Source organism: Cryptotermes secundus, unplaced genomic scaffold, assembly GCF_002891405.2.
Source record: "Cryptotermes secundus unplaced genomic scaffold, Csec_1.0 scaffold468, whole genome shotgun sequence".
NCBI lineage: Eukaryota > Metazoa > Arthropoda > Insecta > Blattodea > Kalotermitidae > Cryptotermes > Cryptotermes secundus.
In genome coordinates this window covers 1,969,198-1,992,042 of record NW_019721526.1, presented here as the reverse complement: position 1 = coordinate 1,992,042, position 22,845 = coordinate 1,969,198, and the positions used below count along the sequence as shown (strand labels likewise).

Below are 22,845 nucleotides of genomic sequence, written 5' to 3'. Positions count from 1 at the left end.
TTGGCTAATGGCCTGTTCTGATCATGTCAATTTATTAGGATAAGACATAAATGCTCGTACCTGTAGAAATAATTGTAGTGAGACACGATTATATATTCATGTCTCGTCGACAAAATGAAGGACAAAACCATAACATAAAGACAGATAGTATGTCCTTCAAAATATGGATTGAACTGGCTTAGAATAGGGTCCTACATGTCCCGGTCACTTTACCACAGGTGAGAACGCCGACAGGACTTAATTCATAACATCCGAATAACCAAGTCTGAAAACTTCAATTAGAAATAAAATTGCGGACCACAGTTTGGTGACTGCAGCAACAAATCACCTTTTTCGTCAAGACCTGGCCTGGAGTATTACCGTAAACATGAATAAAACGCGGAAGACCGAGTCTTTACTGTTTATTGCTGCTGAAATGAAAGGTTCGAGTGACGTCATCAACTTATTTAATGGTCGGTCGAAGTGATTCTGGCTGCAGGGCAGGAATTGCGACAGGTACAAAAGTCCTTCTCGAGCAGAAAAAACATAAAACTTATTTTATTTTATATTCTTGAAAGGGACATGAATTGAAGAACTTCTAAATGCTTCTAACAAGTTGAGTCAGCAGCCGTGGCAACATGAGTTAGTTCTCTCGGAAGAACAGGATCATAAAATACCTATCAGAAAGAAAGTTCTTTCAGTGATGGTGCCGCTGGGTGATTCGTTTGTTTTTTGTTTATTGCTAGTGGGGTGCGACTAAGTCCCTTGTACTGTGGCCACTTCTGGCCTGTTGTAGCAGCCCCAGATGATAGGTGAGGGTGATTGTGGAGCAATTGGTGGAATGAAGACTGGCAGGGGAAACCGAAGTACTCGGAGAAAACCTGCCTCAGCCCCACTTTGTCCAGCACAAATCCCACTTGACCAGACCAGAGATCGAACCCCGGCTGCCGCTGTGGGAAGCCAGTGACTAACCGCTTGAGCTATGGCGCGGCCACGTTTGTTACTTAATAACGATACATCAACTGCAGGGTAGAGAAACTGGGTAATTATAGTTGGTGAACTGGGAAAGATTGGGATGGTGACAGTCGTGACGTAATTTCGCGGTTTTCACGGGAAACCTACAGAAAACCCTCGTCAGGATGCTGCAGTTAATATTCGCCAGGCTTGTGCAGAATACAAGTCAGATGCATAACTCGTTCCATTAGGCCAGTATGGATGACGAAGATACATGTCTTCCCTACATCACATACACGTTCCAACTGCCATTAATTCCAAAATGTGTCAGGGGCCTATCAATGAACTTGTATTCTTCTCCAAGTATAATTAGAATGATGAAATCAAGGAGGACGCGATGGGTATGGCATATAGCACAAATCGGGGAGAAGACAAATTCATATAGGATATTGGTGGGAAAGCCAGAAGGAAAGAGATCACTGGGAAGAGCAAGGCGTAGGTGGGTGGACAATATTAAAAAGGATCTTAGTTAGGATGGGATGGGATGGATTGGATTGATCTGGCTCGACATAGGGACCAGTGGTGGGCTCTTGTGAACACGGCAATGAACCTTGGGGGTTCCATAAAGTGCTGGGAAGTTCTTGAGCAGCTGCACAAGTGGCGGATTCTCAAGGTGGGCTCATCTTCATGAGTGAGTGAGTCCTATCAACGAACCGATACATTTCCACTCTCATATACCCATTCACTCAATTAAGCATAGGGATAACTTCTTAGAGATCTGATAATGATTATTATGATTATTACTCAATTTATTTATCATAGTGCTTGACAATAAGAAGTACAAATGCACGAATAAAATCCACTTGTAAGAAAATAAAACATAATTCAACCGACACAATACAGAAGCTATACATTAAGAAGTAAAAGGTAAAGTTATTCCTGTAAGAGGCCATGGAAGTCCATATGGTTGTGAGACGTCGAGGCTCCCACATTATCTAGACAATCGGCTCACAGATGGTGGTAAGGTTGTCAGCCTTATGCGCCGGACGCCCTTTGCCCCCAGGAAGATTTTCCGGTACTCATTTTTGTTAGAGGCTAAGTCGACCCCAGGGCCATAGTGCGGCTTGCAGGATTAGGTCAACTGAAAAAATCCGCCTCATCGGGACTCGAACTTTCCGGCTTGTAGCATAGTTCCTCAACCAACTACGCCACCGCGTGCCCCCACATTAAAAAGTACGTCCATTAAAAGTCAATTACAAATATAAAAATAAGGCCAGGCATAAGGTGGAAAACCGCAAGCAGCAATAAAAACAGCAATAAACACAGGTGACCATAATTAATAGCAAAATAGCAGAGATTTTAAGTGGGAGAATTCAATTACAGCAGCGTTTCTTGTGAGACGGTAGGTCAGCCACATGTAAGTCTGACAGCTGATGCAGCTGTAACGGCAGAAGACAGCAGAAGCGAACCGAAATCCCGGAAACTTCAGATCCCACTTCCGAGAGAGTGACGCAGCAGCATTCTGCACTGGGGCCCACAGCATGAGGATACGGCACAGCCATCACTACGGTAGGGGCCCGTCCAGGTCCCACGATTTGACACTGTAAAACATGTGCCCCGTCAAAGTTATGGTGGCTGCAAAATCGTATCTGTCCTTCGAACTGTAATCCTTACGCCAATTTACGTAAAGGCAAAGCGGTCCCTCTGCTCAAGTAATTAAGCATTACGCCATGAAGATGTATGGGGGAGTGGATGTATTCTGGACCTCGGCACTAGTTGACGGTAAGTGGTCAGCTTCATGTCCCGACCGCTTTACCCCCGGTACCCACTGCATAGAAGGCTGGGTGGGCCCCAGAGCTGGTTTGGAAGGCGTTGAGAGAATAAATATTTTCCCCTAACCGGGACTCGAACTCCGACCTTTCGGTCGTCCAGCTAGTCGCTATCCCGGCTTGTATGCCAATTTACGTTGAATTGAAATTCCTACTGGACCAACTGTCTCTGTTTTCGCCATTGTTTTCACCGTTTGCTTAGCTTCGAAAAACTTCATTCACCCCGTGACTTTGCGGTAGGAAGACGTAACACTGCTGCCAACAAAGTTAACCGGAAGGTTGCAGACGGAACTTCTCTCAGACAGCGAATCAAAACACTAAATACAACTGTGCTGTTTGTCTGTTAACAGTGGGTTCCTTGTCACTCTGTACATCAGATACTACAATTAAAATAGGAAATACTGCACCTCTTAAATTGTTTACAAATTCCTTTATTATTTTATCATGTTTCTGGATCAATTTCGTTGTTGGTTCTTATTATTTAACGTCTCCGTGATACTGTCCGAGTACGCCGACTGATAACGTTAATCCACGTCGCTACTGTAAGCAATTAACACTCATGAAAGTCTTAGTAACGGACATCTCGACTCGTCACGCTGCTTGGAGAACCTTCTGATGATTGTTAATAGTGGTAGAAACACGTAAAGGTGCACTTCTATATTTCTATATTCAACTGGTTACACTAGATCGAATTATTATTCAGTTAAATACAAAGGGAGTGAAAACTTCAAGATCCGAATATGATTAACATTCAAGACATTGAACTGTGTAATAACGCAAGACAGCGGTTTGAAGACTGGGTTATGTTAAACAGCACAGTGAAGTAGTTGAGTCGCTGGAGTTTTACCGTGACATTGTGCAGAAATTAGAAACTGTAAATCGGTAGCGACTGATGCTTCGGCAGATGTGTGCATGCCACAACCGGTTAAACTGCTGCTGACCTTCGCCAGCACAGTCATTCCTCGCTTCATTCTCCTCGAGATCCATGACCAATATTTTTCTTCTTTCCTAGACATGTACGTGTTTATAATTGGGACCTCCTTTTCGGTGAGGGGAGCGATCAATCTTTCTGTGTAGGCGCTACGTTCTCATTCGTCCTCGCTATATAGCCTCGGAACGGACGGCACAGAAAACACGCTTACAACGGTTCTATTGTTCCGTGAGTATCCGCTGCCGCAATATTTGTTTATCCAGCCGTTAGCTAGCAACGGACAATGTAATGTCACAATATATTATATCCCAAACAACTAGAAATATTAATTTGTGCATTTCTTGCTTATAATCGGATCTGCTCATCCAAATGCCATTATCCTAATTTCGTTGCTGAATTTATCCTCAACCCTCGGATATTTTAACCAAATGATTATAAAGGCACGTACAGTACTCAAAGTTGGGTAAACAGTAAACAATGCACATCTAAATATGCGCCTCTCTTTTGTTACAGCACAGTTCATGAGCCCCCCCCCCCGTACGTCTTCCTTTTCCTCTCCAGAAAGCTCATTTTCAGACAGTCTGAGTCTGTTCACATCTCCATAATGCATCGCTCTAAATATCAGAAACTGATTACTCATCCAACACTTTACATGAGTTTCCTTCCCATATTGCCCATCTAAACAGCCCTGACTTCAATGTTCCAACTTGCAATAATAACGAGAGTAAATTGTCCTTGCAGAAACTGGTAAGTTAAAGGGTACGGAAAGCAGGCTTCACGCGCCTGCGCAGAACGAATGGCTGATTCAATGAAAGGGTTCGTTTGTGAGACTACAGAAGCGTGGCCCACACCCGCAAGTTGTAACCGATTCAATAACTACACTTGAGGAATTTGTAGTTCAGAGGGTGGGGAAGGCTCCTGGCTAATGAGACGCCCAGGTAGCAGGGAACGGTCATAACACATTATTCAAGTGAAAACGCTTGAATTAGGCATTGAACCACGCCCTTTACATTTTAATTGAACTGCCATCAACATATCCGCCTTACACAATTTTGTTTGTACCTTCTGGACACGTTAATTCAGAAGGCAACAAAACAAAGGATGCAAATCCAATTTAATTCCCATTAGCCCACATCCAGACCCAGATGCTGGATCTCCGCTTGTCACTGCAGGTCACAAAAACTGTACACTCACAGTTCCTAGTGCAGAAATCCAGTCTCTGCAGTGTCCATCCACGCTCATTTCTTGCATAAAGATTCTGCTGGTATCTGTTCGAATTCCGAGATTTTCCAAGGGATTTCTTTCTCCAGTCGAATGCTGAAAACTTGAAACTTAGGCTCATCACCTCTTTCCCACTCTTTAGCTACTCACTAACCAATTCCCATTTAACTTAATGTAGCTACACGTGGGCAGGTTCTTGCAAATGTAGCAAGGCATCACAAATCGCGAGGACTTTCTTGGTTACCTGAGACCATTAAATTTACCGTAATTAGTTTGCTCTTCGGGCCTATTACAGTGACCAAGCGGTCTATGGCATGAACTGTCTTCGCCCGCTCAAACACTTGGATCGTGGCTTCGAATCCCACTTGAGGCATGGATGTCTGTGTGTGCGTGTATTGTGTTTGTGCCGTCATGTGTACAGGTAGCGGCCTTGCGACGGGCTGATCCCTGTCCAAGGAGTCCTGCCGACTGTGTAAAAAATGAAGAAAATGAAAAAGCAGCCAAGATCCAAAAAAGGGCTGTGGACCAGGGGCGTAGGGTACATGGATGTGGTGGAAGCATCGCTTCCCTATAGAAAAGCAACCAAGAACATTTCTGGCAATTTTTCAATTTCGAAAAAATATTTCATACTTCAAAATATTAATTAATCTGAGAACATATATTACATATAATGAGAATATTGCAAGTTTTAATGTGTTACATAAACAATTTATCAGGATAGATCAGTTATTTTCTTCCAAAATGCAGGGAACTTTAAACTGCAACACGCGCGGAAGCAGCAGGTCTTTCGCTTCCACCCTCCCTTGGGTTAACTGGCTGACTCATGTCAATGTTGTCTGTAAGTGAGCTATACGTTATGGTATGCTATCAGCTTCGTGCTTCCAGCAATGTTGCCAGATATAAGGCATTGCAGTTTGCAGTAAGATAGTCTGTGACCTTGCAGTTAAGCGAGTTTACTAATTTCACAAAGGTGTTAGCGTGTCACTTATGCACAAGTCAGTTTAGTTATTATTCTGTATTTTTATCGATACAGAATTTGTTTTGCTTTGCGTAATTATAACTTTATGACAGTGTTTTTGTGATTGCTGTTAAGTTAAAAATAGAAACATGACACTTTCATGTGATAACCACTGTGTGATTGAAAAACTTCTTCAAACACCGTTCAGTTCACTCAGTTATAATGAGAAACTTAAGATAATAGAAGAAGGTGCACCTAGGCCTAATCTAACTTTACATACAAAAATGAAATCTTGCACACGGCATTTCAATACCAGTTTATATGAGGCTATTCCATGGTTGTGTGGGTGTGATAAACTAAAAAAATTATTCTGTTGGCCTTGTCTCTTGTTTTCTAAAGAAAAACACGTGTTTAACAGTGCTGGTTACAATGACATTAACAACATTTACAAATCTGGCAAAAGACATGGGCATTCAGTTAATCACATTGCTTGTCTTAAAGAAATTACACTGTTTGGTAAAAACAGAAGGATTGAATTTTCTCTAAGCAGCCAATACAAACAGTCAATTGAAAAACACAATGAAGCTGTGAAACAGAACAGGAAATTTGTAGGCCAATTAATTACAGCAGTTTGTTTTCTGGGCTCTCAGGGTTTAGCATTTCGGGGACATGATGAAAGCGTGGCATCTGTTAATAGAGGAAATTACATTGAGGTTTTAAATATGCTGGCACGTTATGATTCTGATTTACACAATCATTTAGAGTCTTCAACTGCTTTCCGTGGTTCTTCTCCTGACATCCAAAATGAACTGATACATTCTGTATCTGAATTGATGACAATGGAAATTAAAAAGGAAATTTCAAAGGCTAATTATGTTTCTTTAATTCTTGATGAGACTTCAGATGTGATGAATAAGTGTCAGTTGGCTTCAGTTCTTCGATATGTGACAGCTGATGGCAATGTTGAAGAAAGGTTTCTGCGTTTTACAGACGTGAGCTCTGACCGTTCTGCCAATTCCTTGTTTAACCATGCTCTTGAGATTTTAAATGATTTTGAATGTGGTCCCAAACTCATTGCACAGACTTATGATGGTGCTGCTGTTATGGCATCACAACATGCAGGAGTACAAGCAAAAATTCGCGAGCAGTACCCAAACGCCATTTTTGTTCATTGTTATGCGCATAGACTAAATTTAGTCTTAGCACAATCTGCTAGTTTTATTAAGGAAGTTAAGGTCTTCTTTGCTACTCTCTCTGGCTTTAGAACTTTTTTTGCCAAGTCCACAAAAAGGACTGAAGCATTGGATTCCCACCTTAGGAAAAGATTTCCTTCTATCGCACCTACTCGATGGCAGTACCATAGCCGACTTGCTGAAACTGTGCATGAATACAGAGAAGGAATTGAGAATCTTCTTGTGTCTATAATAGAGGAACCAGAAGAATGGGATGTAGAAACAATTTCTTCTGCACGCGGACTTCTCTCTCTTCTAAGGGATTTCGATTTCAATTTCATGCTGAAAATATTTTCTTCAATTTTTCCATATTCTGGCGCTCTTTTCAAAATCCTACAAACTAAGAGATCTGATATAGCTTTTTGCAATACCAAAATAGACGAATTTAAGCATCACATGCAAAGATTAAGGGGAGGATTTGACCACCTTTGGAGTGAAATGGAAAATGTCTTCGATTCAAATGGCCCAACTCGACCCAAAAGAATTCGCATTGACTCAATGAGTGGAGAAGAAAGAAAAAACTCCTATAAACGGCTGTTCTGTGAAATTATTGATGTCGTGTGTCAGAATGTCTCTGTTAGATTTTCGGAGAACGCTACGCTCCTCTTCTTGAGTCTTCTTGATGCCAGATACTTTCCCATGTATAGAACCTCATTTCCTGAAAAAGCATTTTCCTGTTTAAAAGAAAATTATGGTGCATTTTTTGACTTTGTTGCCTTAAAGAGTGAACTTTTAGTAATGTTTTCGGACCCAGATATGGCAAAAGATAGTGTGTATGACTTACATCAATATATGTATGCTCTTCAGTTATCATGCGTTTTCCCGCAAATCTTCAAATTATGTGAGCTAGTATTAACAATACCAGCGACAAGTGCTGCAGATGAACGCTCATTTTCAGCTCTGAAGAGATTAAAAAACTACTTAAGAAATTCGCAGAACCAGGATAGGTTGTCATCACTGGCTTTGATGAACATTGAAAAGTCCTTCCTAAACAAACTGCAGTCCAAACCCAGCTTTCTAAATGAGGTTATTGATCTGTTTGCCAAGAAAAACAGAAGAATCGAGCTGAATTATAAACAATAAAGTAAGCATTAATTATATTCCAGGTTCACAACCCTGTCATTTGATGGCTATAAAATTGTGTTGATAATTATGTGTTATTTAAATATATTAGCTTAAATATACAATACATATTAAACTATTTACTGTTTCCTTTTAAATAGAAGATAGAAACTATAGGGCATGTAGAAACAATTTATATACACGTATATAAAGTTGCTTCCCTGCTTTCGGTAGTCATGCTACGCCACTGCTGTGGACAGACAGGCAGATAGGCATATAGTTTACTCTTCGGGCTCAGTTAATTATTTAGTTAGTCGGGACCCGCCGTGCGGCGCCAGGATATATGTGTAGGTAGTGCAGTTAAAGTAAATAATTATAGTATGGCGAAGTATGTAAAGCGATGTTCAAAACTCACTTCTTTTCAAGGAAAACATAGATAATTTCTGAGTAGTAAGATGACCACATGCCGGTCACGGTAGCCGAGCGGTATAAGGCGTGCATTGTCTTCGCTCGCTCGGAAGCAGGGATCGTGGGTTCGAATCCCACTCAGGGCATGGATGTTTGTGTGCGTTTTTCTGTGTTTGTGTACAGGTAGAGGCCTTGCGACGAGCTGATCACCCGCCCAAGAAGTCCTACCGTATGTGTAAGATCTAGAAAAACCGAAGTGAACGGAGAAGTTCATGGAGAGAGGCCTAGGCCCACTGGGGCTGCAGTGCCAAGGAAAAATAAAAAAAAAAAAAAAGATGACCACACAGTCAAAAAACGTTGAAAACTGCCCAGTGCAGAAACACAAATAATGCGTTTTAAGTCACTTTACCTGTTGTTTTCAAGAAGGCGGTTTCGAGACATTTCATGTCAAATGGAGCTAACAGCGAAACCGATCAGGGTCAAAGATTAGAGACCCAACAGCAAATTTAATCGAAACCTGTTCAGTTTTTCTTAAAGAAACCACAACCGGGCGTAAGAAGCGTATTCATGATGTATATTTTGCGCAGAAACCAGCATAAACTACGTCTTGTACCATAACACCGGACAAAGAACTGAAGACATACGTTTCGATGGGCTGGACAGCAACCGCGAAGTGGGACAGGACTGCTACTTAGCATGAGGAGCCGGAGAAGGAATGTACCGCTTACAGGGATGCACACGATGACATGGGATACGTCGCAATGGCTCAGGACGAATCCAAATAACCAATTTTGGTGTCACCGGTATGGAACCTTCAAACTGCATTATCAGCGTCTTATTTACTTAGATTAATATGGGACTGGCAGTGGACATTCCTGTTTAGCTCTCCAGGTTATGACTATGGTAGGTCTGATAGTGGGAGGCAGACTGCTGGTACCCACCTACAAGATTGCGCAGTGTAAGGATAGGAACACACACAGCGACATCGGTCGTACGACGTCCGTACGGTTCATGTCGCATCAAGTAGTACAATATAAAGTGTAGTCTTAGCTTTCATACGTGACCACATGCGACATCTACCGTACGGCAGTCGGAGAGCAAAGAAATGTATTTGGTCGCTCTAGTGTGAAAAGGAGGTCGACCGGTAAAAAAATCGTACGACATTTTTCCGTACGACCGATGTCGCTGTGTGTGTTTCTAGCCTAACACAGACCACAACATGAGAGTTACTAAGCTTGTTGGTCTGTTGCTTGCTTAATAAGAACAGAAGTCTTAGGTTTTTCCAACCTGCTGAGTTTTTTAAGTGGTTCTACAGCCCCCTTTGGGTACCGGCCTCTGATTTTCAGTTTCATGATCTTTTTTTTACAGACGGTAGCACTCCTTGGACGAGTGATCAGCTCGTCCCAAGGTCTCTACCTAAACACAGGAGAGCATAAACACAGAATAAGCACATACACACACCAAACATTCATGGCTTAAGTGGGATTCGAACCCATGATCCCGGCTTCCGAGCGAGCGAAGAAAGTATATGGCTCAGACCGCTCGGCTACCGTGACCGGCACCTCTTGCGTTTATATAAGTAAAAATTCTATTCAATACCATAAACACAATTACCTAGCATTTAGGTACTTTTTAGTCCATCAAGTGTTTCGGCCCCGTAACTGGGTCAGTTTCAGGTGGTACAATCAGTTAATATATCTTTCCACATATCCCACTGAACACAGGTCCCTTGTTCATAAGTTTTTTTTTATATATTCTGCTCTATTGTTCAGTTCGATAATTACTTAAAAACTTAAATACTAAGATTTAAAATACTGTCACGTGTAAGGACGGTGCGTGACTTATAGGACGGGTTCTGGATTGGATGATTGGATTTATTGTACCTTACACAATGACACAACTCGGGACTGAAGGTAAGACTGCGCTATCGCTAGTCTACACACTTTACAATTCACCGTTACACACGCACTACGACTCAAGCTTTCACTAACCGCAACTTGGCAACGGATTTAAAACAGTCTCACTGTCGCTTCAAATCACACGTGGAGTCTTCTTTTCACAGCCTAACTCCTTTATTGACATTATTCTGCAACTGCCACTTTCGAGGACTCAATTCAATTCCAAGCTCATATCCTGGCAGACTGGCATTTCGAAACCCGTCTCGACTACTATGCTTGGTCGTGTCTTCCGACTCTATCCTTTTCATTTTATAACCCTCTTCACGGACCACACAGAAAACACAGCCACTATTGTTGAAAAGGAATGTTTACTGCGCCGTTGCCTAGCAATACACGTCCTACTGTCGCAAGTGTTGGCTCTCGAGGGAATGCGTTTACCGAGTTGTTACCTAGCAATAGGTATACATATCATATTACAAATATAATAATGAAATATTAAAGTTACAGGAGATTAAAATAAAACAGAAGATAAACAAATTAAATATGAGCATAAGTATAGGGTAGAGTGTGGACAAACTATGGAAAGTGTATTTTTGCGTATACCAGTATTTGGTATGAATACGCTTATATAAATTATTGGTTTCTTGGTGATATGAATGTCTGTGTTGTTGTATCTGCATGCATACTATTTGAACATACATAATTTCTCGAAGTATTGACTTTAAAACATGTCTTGAAAAAGAGTTGTGTGGTAACAGTAGTATGACTGGCCTGATGGTGTGGTATTTGTGCCAGGTCGTATTTCAATGCTGCCTTTAGAGGTTTTTCTAAACTGCACATGAAGTGGCGTGCAGGCTTACTTGTAAATGTTGTGCTGGTATGTGACTGTATGTGACAACTTTCTATGTTGTGCTGCAGTTTTTGTTGTTATGACTACAGTTATAAATTTACTCGTTTATATATATACATATATTGCTTTTTAACAGAAAGAAAGTTTCACGGTGGAATAAAGGTAAATTAAATCCTGTAGAGATTACTGTTTTCTGGTACATAACGTCGTATAGTTTGGTAGATGGGTACCTATACAACAGTGATAACGTCAATTACTACATAAATTCAGGAAACGGTTCTCATTATTCGACTAAAAATTTATGATACAGTTGTCTGGCTCCTCGGTATGGCGGTCGCCGAACAGTGGGCACAAATATTTAAGAATTATTTTGCTGTTTCGGAACATGAACTTTCATTGTCGACACCACAAATCCCATTCTTAGGACCGTATCCACCGTCAACTTAAATCAGTTCATTTTCTTATACTGTACGTGTATATCCCCTTTTACCATTATTCTCTCGCCTACTAAGTGTCTCTACGTATGAGGTTATACCAAACAGATGACACTGAATGAAGCGTCTTTCACGGATTAAGGAGGTATTAGCTTCGAATACCTGTTGCATGCCAGCAATTTTAAGTCTACCTTCTTCCGGGTAACTACAGGATAACGCTGGTACTGCAGCCTGATAATATTTCACGGTCTCTTACGTTCATGGCCCGAAACGCACCTGATTCTGGCCACTTATGTAAGCGTCATCTTGCCTCGTTTAAAAAAGCATCAACATATAAATTACTCTTCCATTGTTTTTACAGCTGTGAGCAGTGGCCACTTACGTCTTTGAAGCTCCAGATGATAGGTGAGGGTGATTGTGTAGCAATTGGTGGAATGAAGATTGGCAGGGGAAACCCAAGTACTCGGAGAAAACCTGCCCCAGCGCCACTTTGTCCACCACAAATCCCACTTGACCAGACCCCGGGCTCGAACCCGGGCCGCCGCGGTGGGAAGCCAGCGACTAACCGCTTGAGCTATGGCGCGGCCCCTGAAACACGCTAAGTAAAATATGTTAATCCACGAGCGATAAACAAATTCGGATCTTCCGGCTAATATCGGAGCCAACTGACTAGTCAGATGGCACGAAAACACTACAAAAACATGAAGGATTTCAAGCAGGCTACAAATATTCTGTACAAATATTTAAGAAGCCCCTTTCTTCCGCTATGTCCCCACCCAGTGGGCCTAATATTTGCAAATCAAAGTCATGAGTCTGAGAAGATAGTGTACACAGTGTCACGGAGAACTCAACGTAAATTTCACACGCATTTACTGGACGCAGAGTAAAGCGAGCGCAACATTACGTTCACCATTCTCCTTCATACCAATTTCATATCTCGTCCACAGATTGCGGAAAATAGTAATTTATCTTGGGAAGAACATACGTACAGTATATTGAGGGTGTCTCAGAATAAAGTGCTGACGTGAATATGTGGACCCAAGATACTCGTACATATAGTAAGTGGAAAACTAGGCAGCGCCATAGCTCAAGCGGTTAGTCGCTGGCTTCCCACCGCGGCGGCCCGGGTTCGAACCCGGGGTCTGGTCAAGTGGGATTTGTGGCAAACAAAGTGGCGCTGGGGCAGGTTTTCTCCGAGTACTTGGGATTCCCCTGCCAATCTTCATTCCACCAATTGCTCCACAATCACCTTCACCTATCATCTGGGACTGGTACAATAGGCCAGAAGTGGCCGCAGTACAAGAGACTTAGTCCCACCCCACTAGCAATAAGAAGAAGTGGAAGACTGAGAGATTGACATGACGAGGAGGATCGTAACTTTCACACCTCACAAAATGTTACCAGGGAGCTGATTCTAAAGGGTTCTGACGATGATGTATAACACTCGGGGTTATTGGGTTTTGGGGATTTGCCCATCGTCCGGTATTCTAAAGAACATGTTAGAACACCGGTCAATGGACAAAGTCCAAGGACTCAGTAAACCCGAGCGACTGATTATTAAGGAGGATATGTAAAATTTTAGACTGGAAACCTGAACGGAAGACGTTTCTTGGGACAGTCAGGAGTAGATGGGAGGGCGGACGTTGGATCCACAAGTGGAGCCCAGTGGTGGGGTCTTTGAGAACACCCTAGGGTTCCATAGCGGCTATCAGTTTCTCAAGAAGGACTCTTCTCCATACAGTCAGTCAATTACAATGAATTATGTAACGCGTAACGACAATAGAGGGGTGGTGTTTTCTGTGCGGTCAGCGCGGACAGCGACGTCAGCCAACAACAGAACAACTGATGGCAGCGGTGTTTTCTGTGCAGTCTGTGCCGAGGCTATATAACGAGGGCCAGCTGCCATTACGAGATATTTTTGAGACGGTTGTTAGAACAGTAGGAGGCTGGTTTGACATGGCAGCCAGCCTGCTAGGACGTGAGCCTGGGAACAGAGGAACGCCGACTGTTGGAAGATATTACCAAGCAGCGCAGTGAAAACAGTGACTATGAACACTAGTGTTTGTGTGACAGTGATTTGTAAAGTGGTCAGAGTTGCAAAAGCGTCAAATCTGATTACCAATCCAAGCCACTTTTACAATCACTCGATCACGTGACATTATTTCATAACTGATTGAACAATTTCACTGGTACAGATATTAATATTTTGAATTTGAGATCCTCATAGCGGTGACAGTGAAGACAAGCTTTTGTAATGTAAGGCCATGTACTCGTAGTATGGTAGAAGCGGACAGATGTTTCGGAGATACGTACTGCCTCCGTCTTCAGGGTCAAAGCAAGGAACCGCCTGCTTGTTGCTGGTTTCTTGCTTGGGAAGCGGCCGCCTGCCCCTAGTTGGTTTCTTTCTTCGTCTACTCTTGGACTCTGGAGGTGGAGGGAGTACAGTACCTCTGCAGTGTCGAACACGGTCCTGTTCGCATTAACATCGATTTTTATCGGAGTTCGTTAGCGAGTGTTTCCCACAGCTGAGCATTTGGTGTGTACTGAATTATAGGGAATCTATTATTATCGAGATTGTTCAGGTGTGTCGATCTTTGTCTGCGACTATCAGAAAGGGTCCATTTTCTAAGGAATGAAAAATAATTTACGACGAAGGCTATCATAATGTAAAATATTAAGCCTAACAATTCAAAGTTCCCATCTGCTCTCAGAGCCTATGTTCAGAAAAATTCGCTCTGTGGATATGAATTTTACGAATTCTTCCTTGAAATGTCATTATTGAACCGGAAGCGTTTGTCGTTTGTCTGATACGGGCATACCTCGAGATAATGCAGGATCGGTTACAGATCAGCGCAATAAAGCGCGTCACATGAATTTTTTGGTTTCCCAATGCATATAACAGTTATGTTTATACCATACTCTACTCTGTTCAGTGTGAAATAGCACTACGTCTAAAAACCAGTGTACATATCTTTTTTTTATTGCTAGTGGGGTGGGACTAAGTCCCTTGTACTGCGGCCACTTCTGGCCTATTGTACCAGCCCCAGATGATAGGTGATGGTGATTGTGGAGCAATTGGTGGAATGAAGACTGGCAGGGGAAACCGAAGTACTCGGAGAAAACCTGCCCCAACGCCACTTTGTCCATCACAAATCCCACTTGACCAGACCCCGGGATCGAAACCGGGCCGCCGCGGTGGGAAGCCAGCGACTAACCGCTTGAGCTATGGCGCGGCCCGTGTACATACCTTAATTACAACAGTGAAATTTTCCGAATCGATTGAATCTTCCTTTCAGAACACACAGAACATTCATCAAGTTCGCCGTCCTATATGGGCGCGGTTTGTGGCGCGCCACAGTAATCAGAATAGCAACATCAGAGATCGCTAAACACAGATGACCATAGCAGATACTACAATAATAATGAAAAGGTTTGAAATATTGCGAGAATTACCCAAATGTGACACACAGACATGAAGAGCATATGCTGTTGGAAAAATGGCGCCGAAAGGCTTGTTCGACGCAGGGTTGCCACAAACCTTCAATTTGTAAAAGACGCAATATCCGCGAATCGCAAGAAAATGAGGTATGCCGGTGTGTTCCAACCTGTTCACAAAAATTCGCAAGGGTGCATATATTAAGAATTATTTCGTGCTGTCGAAACGGACGAAGAATAGTCGCTGCAAGAAGAGTAGCCGAAACAACAGGAGACACTGCAAGCACAGATACGGGACGGAAAAGGAACGGGGGTGCACCGTTAGGCTATTCGAGACGAACAGCCTTAAGGAGGGAGCAGTGTGACATGTTGAGCTATGGATGACGCCCCTCCCCCCGCCAGCCGTGATGAGCCGAGCGGAGCCGAAGTTAGCCGAGTCCCCGAAACCTGGTAGCTATGCAACGCGAGTCAACAGCGATGACGTCACCAGGGGTACCGCGGGTTGCTAGGCAGCGCGGGTAAACAGTTGTTGCGAGAGACGACGGTAGTAACAGCGGTACACAGCGTTGCTGGCACGATGGCACCAGACATAGTGGTGCCTATTATGTGGCCGTTTTCTGTATTGTCCGATCGAGGCTACATAAGGAGCAGCGAAGGCTATTCACGACCAGTCCTCGAGCTACCTCCGAGTTAGTTCCGAGTTAGCCAGCAACCAGTCAGTTGTATTCTGGCATTAGGAGTGTAGTATTTGTGATACTGCAGATAGCAGTAATTGTGAATCTGTAATTTGGGTGATTGTAAGTGCGAATGTGAAATAAAATTCGCTATACCAAATACGGCGTGAAATTATTTGTCGCGTTATACACCCGATACGTGACAATACTTCATATTTAAACCCTACTCTCGGAGTTCGAAGATTTGAAATGTCACTTGTTGAGGTCTCTCTCTCCAGAAGGCCAGGTACGGATACACGGTGCACGCTACCGTTGCTAGTTACAGACGTATCTTTACTAACGTCTATGCTGAGAATACTGGGGCTTCAGAGTGTGGGGAAAGCACACAATGAGGAGTTTTATAACCTATCCGCTTTAGCAAACAGCATTATAGTAAATAAATTTAAGAAGAAATGATGGGTAGAGTGTGAAGCACAAAGAGAGTTGAAAATGCATGGAGAATGATGGTAGATAAACCTGAAGGTAAGACACCACTTGGAAAACCGAGGCGTGAATGGGAGAATATTAAAATGTATCTAAGTGAGGTTGCAGAGTGTGAACTAGATTAATTTGGCTCAGGATAGAGACCAGTGCCGATTCTTGGTATATGGTAATTAACATTCCGGTACCATAAAAGGCTGTGACTTCCTTAAGCAGTCGATGGACAACTGCCTTACCAAGAAGGATTCTGAATGACGAAATTAACGGCAGGAATGTGTTAAAAAAGATGATAAGAAACAAACGTTTGTATGTTGCCCATAGTTCTGTTGATATAAGGATCGGTCACCTGGCGTTAATTCTCCGAGGAATCGCTTGGGATTTTCCTCTTCGCTTCAACTTTTTATATGACCCTTTCTGCACTGGATACTGCGGTCTAAACATGGCAGTAGTATGAAGCTGACCAGTTACCCCTCTTCATTGCCGAGGAAAAAGAGATGCGTTGACAATAACTCCAAGCGTGCTACATCGGATGTCCTATTTATGACGCAGTCTCAGTAATGAAAAACAGATTTTGACTGATACTGTCTATTATTTAACAGAAGAAGACACACGTTAGTTTTGCTCAATCAGATTATGACAAGGATAATTTTTTCCTCTCGCTCCCAGTTTGAAGCATAGGGCTGATTTCTCAGTGTCACTGATCATTTTACAGACGGTAGGACTCCTTGGACGGGGGATCAGCTCGTCGCAAGGTCTCTATCTAAACACAGGACAACACAAAGACAGAATAAACGTATACATACATTAAACATCCATGCCTTGTGTGTGATGCGAACCCACGATCCTGGCTTCCGAAGGAGCGAAGCCAGTACGTGCCATAGATCGCTCGGCTACCGTGACCGGCGACAAGGATAATAAGTGTGAAAATTTCAATTTTGGCTTAAAGTGAGTGTAAGAAAAATCTGGGGAAAATATTCTGGTAAGTAAAAGCAACTTCCTTAAATCAACATTATACTGCGTCCATTGTCTAAAGCATATTTGATATAGGCCACAGGCCTACATGATCTTTCGACATCTGTCTCCAGTCTCGTCTTCAGGTAACTGGTTCTCATTATACTGATTTCTGCACTTCTTTATTCTACCCTGGACATTTTTTCTTCTACCCAGTTGACCATGAGGCCGCCAATCACAGCCAGCCACTCGTAAACGGCAGTATAATCAAAGCCCGAAACGCTATCGCCATTAAACGATGCTTTAAATAGCTCAGATTATGCAGCGTCCAATGACGATGAATACTGAATTGGAAAGGATATGGTAGGAGGGGCTGAGAAAACTACGAAAAATCTCGACAAGGTTATCCGGTGTCTGGACCGCGATTTGAACCCAATATGAACCAGAAGAGCTACACACTCGAATGCGAAGTAGAGTAGTCTATGTAATATTAATATTGTCACGTGTTAATGGTTCCGTGACTAATAATAACGGGTTTCGGATTTGACGATTGGATTTATTTACACCTTCCTTTACAATCGCTCTTAATCACAATTAATTACAGCGCTATCGCTAATCTACCAACTTCTAAAATAACTAGGACATGCTAAGTCTTCTCAGTCTTCACTAGTCGCATCTTGGCAACGGATCTATAACAGTCTGACTGTAACTGCAACACATATAAAGTATTCTTTACACATGCTACATCTTCTCTTCATAGGCTGACTTTCAACTGACAATTGAACGGAACTGAACTCTGCTTCACAGCCTCCCGTACAGAACTCACTCTCAAATGAACTGAACTGTCAACTACTGTTGGCTTTTCGTTATATAGACTCAGGTCGGACCACAGCACAGAAAACATCCGTTGCCCAAAAATGGATATATGAGAAACAACATAGAAAACACCTCTTCTTCTATTGTTGTCCTTACAGCGCCGCTGCATAGAAACGGAAGTTATCCAATTGTTGCCTGCGTATTCGTTGTCGCGGGAATGTGTTTACCGAGTCGTTGCCTAGCAATGGGTCTACATGTCACAAAATAATGAATCAACTACTATCATAAATATTCAGAAAACAGATGCTTCAGTGTAGTACAAGAAGTAAAAAATATCCCTCTGTGGTCTGTAGACGAGCTCCAGTGCCAGGGATAATTTTCCAAAGAAGATTCAAAGTATTCAACAGGCAGCTGTGAAATGAGAAGTACAGGGATTGTCTGTTTTCTGAATTACAAATATTGTTGCATGCAAACTGTAAACACTAATCTGTATTCGGGAGTCAGGAGTTCGCACATCCTCATGGACAAAACTCGCCGAAAATGTTTCACTCGCTCGGTAGAAACTATATCGCTTGTTAATGTCTTTAAAAGGGCTCGGTCCTCTTATAACTCCCACTTTAAATGAACTCAGAAACGGCTTGTCGTATAAACGGGCATATGAAGTATAGACCTCATTAAAATATATTTCATTCAGAATGGCTGTCACTGTCTTGCATATCTAACTGCATACAAGACTCTACTCTACTAACTGCGATATATCTATTATTAATTCTGTCAACGACATAACTTACGATGCTGAGGAAATTAGTGTCTCCGCTCTTAATTAACTCTGTAAAGAGTTTATCTGTAACCAGAATGAAAGTCCACGCACATGACAGATGTCGCGGGTAAGTTATTCAGGCGTTCCAACACTAGGACCAACCCTGAATTTGTATGTGTTCGTTATGTCATGCTGTGCTGTCCTGTAAATGCAAAGACCCATTCGTCTATTTCTCTTACTATGCGGCTAATCGGAGTCGCTGTTTGGGGGATCAGCTACATTATGAGCAGCAACAGGCCAGGAGCCTAATTCATGTAAGTGAAGAACATAAACAAACCATTGACAGTTACAGAACCACAAAACGCTGCGTGATCCAAACAAGTGCATGCCATTCAACCCTTGTTTGATCTGCAGAAAAGACACATGACATTTACAGCAAAAAAGTTTACATCAACAAATTGCAGACACTCCTAAATATTTGATACAGCGAGAGTCGTGAGCTCCAAAGAAGGTAACACACTGACCACATGCGGCCTTCGCACAAATGGGGAGAATAGTGTACTTGATGGCGGATGTGGTATACACGAGAATAATAATACTGCTTCAACTGAAATAGCTGTAGACAGGTAGGTTACTGCAAAATAATGTTCATGGGAGTACGCGATAGCCAACTGAGGTTCCACCGACGGTAAGGCTCGGAGCTGTTCAGCGGCCCAGTCTCTGATTAGGTCTCTCCTCAGCGCCGGGTATTACGCACATTGGTCAAAATATGTACAGGAATCTCCGCCCCCCCACCCAAAGGAGAATGCCGGGTCATTAATTCCAGGTTCAGGTAAAAAAAAAAAAAGAGCGCCCGGAAGCAACACACAGGCTTGAGGGCAAACCAGTTCAACAGTATAAGTTAAATTCTCCATTAATATTGGAAGTATGAGGCAAAATCAAAATTGATCAAGAGTACAATCTACTTCGGAGTCCATTTCTTCTTGGGCCACACGTCGACGTTGTATTTATTCCCGTTTGAGCAGCCAACTGGCTTCACAGTGGAAGCCGAACCGAACCTCGCACCTCAATAACAGCGTTTCATGAGGTCCAGCATCTCAGTCCTATGATCTGTTGTCCCGAATAACGGTTGTCATGCAGGGTAATTCTCGGGCAGTGTCTTAAAACTTGCCGTGAACGCTCCCTTTCACGTATATTCCGAGTCATGCTTCAAAATCCTCCTGATATAAGCCATAGCGTCATCAAATCAACGAAACACCGTTTAGTACTGAAAGAACGAGAATGTGGGGAAGCCATCTTTGTGACGCGTAAGTACCAGTAGAATGCAAATGGAGGCAGAAGAACGCGCACGAGAGAGAGAGACAGTCGTACACGAGAGGAAGAGAATGAAAGCAACCATAGTGACAAAAGGGCGTTTATGTTGTAACAGGACGGAAGTGGCAGACACCGAACTAGGCGGCGATGGGCTTCGAGGTATCGTGAGAAGAAACGCATAAAATATTTCGGTAGAACAGCCTCATTAGTGCATCCAGGGATGTAGGAGCACAGTATTAAAGGGGGCCTTAAAAGAATAAGAACAGGACTGCACTACCTCAGGAACGGTTCCACGACAGACTTATTTGGATTCCGTAACAACAAATGCGTGTATCATTTTTTGATAGGAATACATCATTTGCGGAGGAAAACTAGAACAGTCTACTACAATAAGCCCTACATTTTCATGTTATAGGTTGACGGATAAGAACTGGGTTCACAAGGGACTTCGTGGTAACGGTGAGGAACCTTCAGGTTGTATACAAATAGAGTCAGAGAACTGTGTACCGCCCAGGGAACACAATGCACCGGATACTTCGTGCAGAGGGTTAGGCAGCAGGCAAATAAAGAATGGAAGGTTCAACCCAATTACATACATAAAAGAATGTCATAATTGAGCCAAATGACGAGATACAAAATTTTCCCGCTCCTGGTGCACTCTGTACATATCATTAATCACTACCTTAAATATAAAACAGTGTGAAACGACTATTAATAATTTATCATTCCGTTTATTGCGACATGAATATCCCCTATTGTGGGTTTAAATAAAGAATTAATTGACTTATCATCCATTCTGTGTATCAAAGTGGAGGATGCTCTTACAAAAGGAGATTAATGGCTCACTACGTAACGAGTTTATTAAACTCTATAACAATGTTTGCAAGACTGATTGACTACACTTTTGTCCGCTACCAATATAACTTTGACCCCACTCAAGCATTATACAAACACCACAAAGCGATGTAATCACTTGGTCAAATGCAAATCAACAGAAGTTAGCTGTATGCTTAACGAAAAACAGTTCAATAGCTTATGGTCACACACCCTTTTCTCGGAAGTTCCTACTTTCTTACGTGCCTGTTTGCATAGTCTTTACCTATCATCATTGCAGTGTACCTCCTCCACGCCCGTTCTCCTCATTCATCCTTTCCTCGGTGGTTCCTGGCGTGTACTTCCACAAACTTATCTGTGTCCAAAGAATTGGCAGTTTCTCTATACTTCTCTACCGCTCTATTTCTATTTTCTGCAGCCTGTTGTGTATCATGGATTCGAAGTATACTTAGGGCCAAGTCAGCCGCGCCATAGCTCAAGCGGTTAGTCGCTGGCTTCCCACCGCGGCGGCCCGGGTTCCATCCCGGGTCTGGTCAAGTGGGATTTTTGGTGGACAAAGTGGCGCTGGGGCAGGTGTTCTCCAAGTACTTCGGTTTCCCCTGTCAATCTTCATTTCACCAGTTGCTCCACAATCACCCTCACCTATCATCTGGGGCTGGTACAATAGACCAGAAGTGGCCGCAGTACAAAGGACTTAGTTCCACCCCACTAGCAATAAAAGAAAATAGGGCCAAGTCAACACAATTGAGTATAAACAGATATTAACTAACTCCATGGAACTGAGTCCTTCTTGAGAAGCCGATAGTCGCTCAGCTACTCCAGAATTCCCCAATAGTTTATGGGACCTGAAGGTTTATTATCGTGTTCCAAAGAGCCCTCTATTGGTCTCTATCTTGAGCCAGATCAATCCAGTCAATACCACCTCATCCTACTTCTATAAGATCAATTTCAATATTATACAACAACATATGTCTTAGCCTTCCTAGTGGTCTCTTACCTTTTGGCTTTCCAACCAATATCCTATACGCACTCCTCTTTGTCACCGTTCGTGCTACATTCCCTGACCATCTCATCCTCAACTTGATTATTCTAATTATAGTTGGCGGACGCGATTGCAGCCCTACTTAAGAAGAGGGTAAAATTATAGACTAATTAACTCTTAGAGTTCTTACCTCATAAAGACACGCTGTCACCATTACAAAGGCAAATATTTCAATTCTGTTTAGGAGAAACCACTGCTGTCCATTCTAATAAAACTCTTATGAACAACTTAAAAGTAGTAGAGGGATTTAATGATTAAGTTTCACAGTTGCGGTTACTTGGAGTCGCAACAGATCAGAGGTGGAGGGAACAAACATCCGTGGCTTGCTTCAAGATACTATCCCGCCAGTCTTCTGACAGGCCTAAAGAAAGCCTACGCCAGAAACGTAAGGGGCAAACGGTGTTCCAGCAGAGATCCGAACCGGGACTATGGTGCAAGGCGATGCCCCTGTGGCGACTGCTCACTGATCAGTGTCCCCTTGTAGCTAGAAGTAATTTAATCGGAGTAAGACGACAGGCACAAACATGAGATCAACACAGCTAGGACACATCTAAATGAAAACGGAAAGCTGACTTTAAACGTGATTTATTCTAGCGGTCAGTCCCCTTATGAGGCAACGCAAAGCCAAGAGTCAAGCCAAGAAACATCCAGTTTGGCAGCGCCATAGCTCAGGCGGTTAGTCGCCGGCTTCCCACCTCTGCGGCCCGGGTTCGACCCCAGGTCAGGTGGGATTTGTGGTGGACAAAGTGGTAACGGAGCAGGTTTCTTCCAAGTACTTCGGTT

General features: G+C 42.8%; 1 protein-coding gene and 1 long non-coding RNA gene across 3 annotated transcripts in view; both read right to left on the bottom strand.

The window, feature by feature from the left end:
- The window catches only part of LOC111875550 (Krueppel-like factor 12), a 494,889-nt gene that overhangs the window by 49,155 nt on the left and 422,889 nt on the right, over window positions 1-22,845 (bottom strand). The gene's annotated exons all lie outside the window — the stretch shown is intronic.
- On the bottom strand, window positions 6,385-8,067 carry LOC111875551. The gene is made up of 2 exons (XR_002844742.2): window positions 7,889-8,067; window positions 6,385-7,762 (listed from the first exon to the last, which is right to left on the bottom strand). It is a non-coding gene; the product is annotated as an uncharacterized LOC111875551 (long non-coding RNA).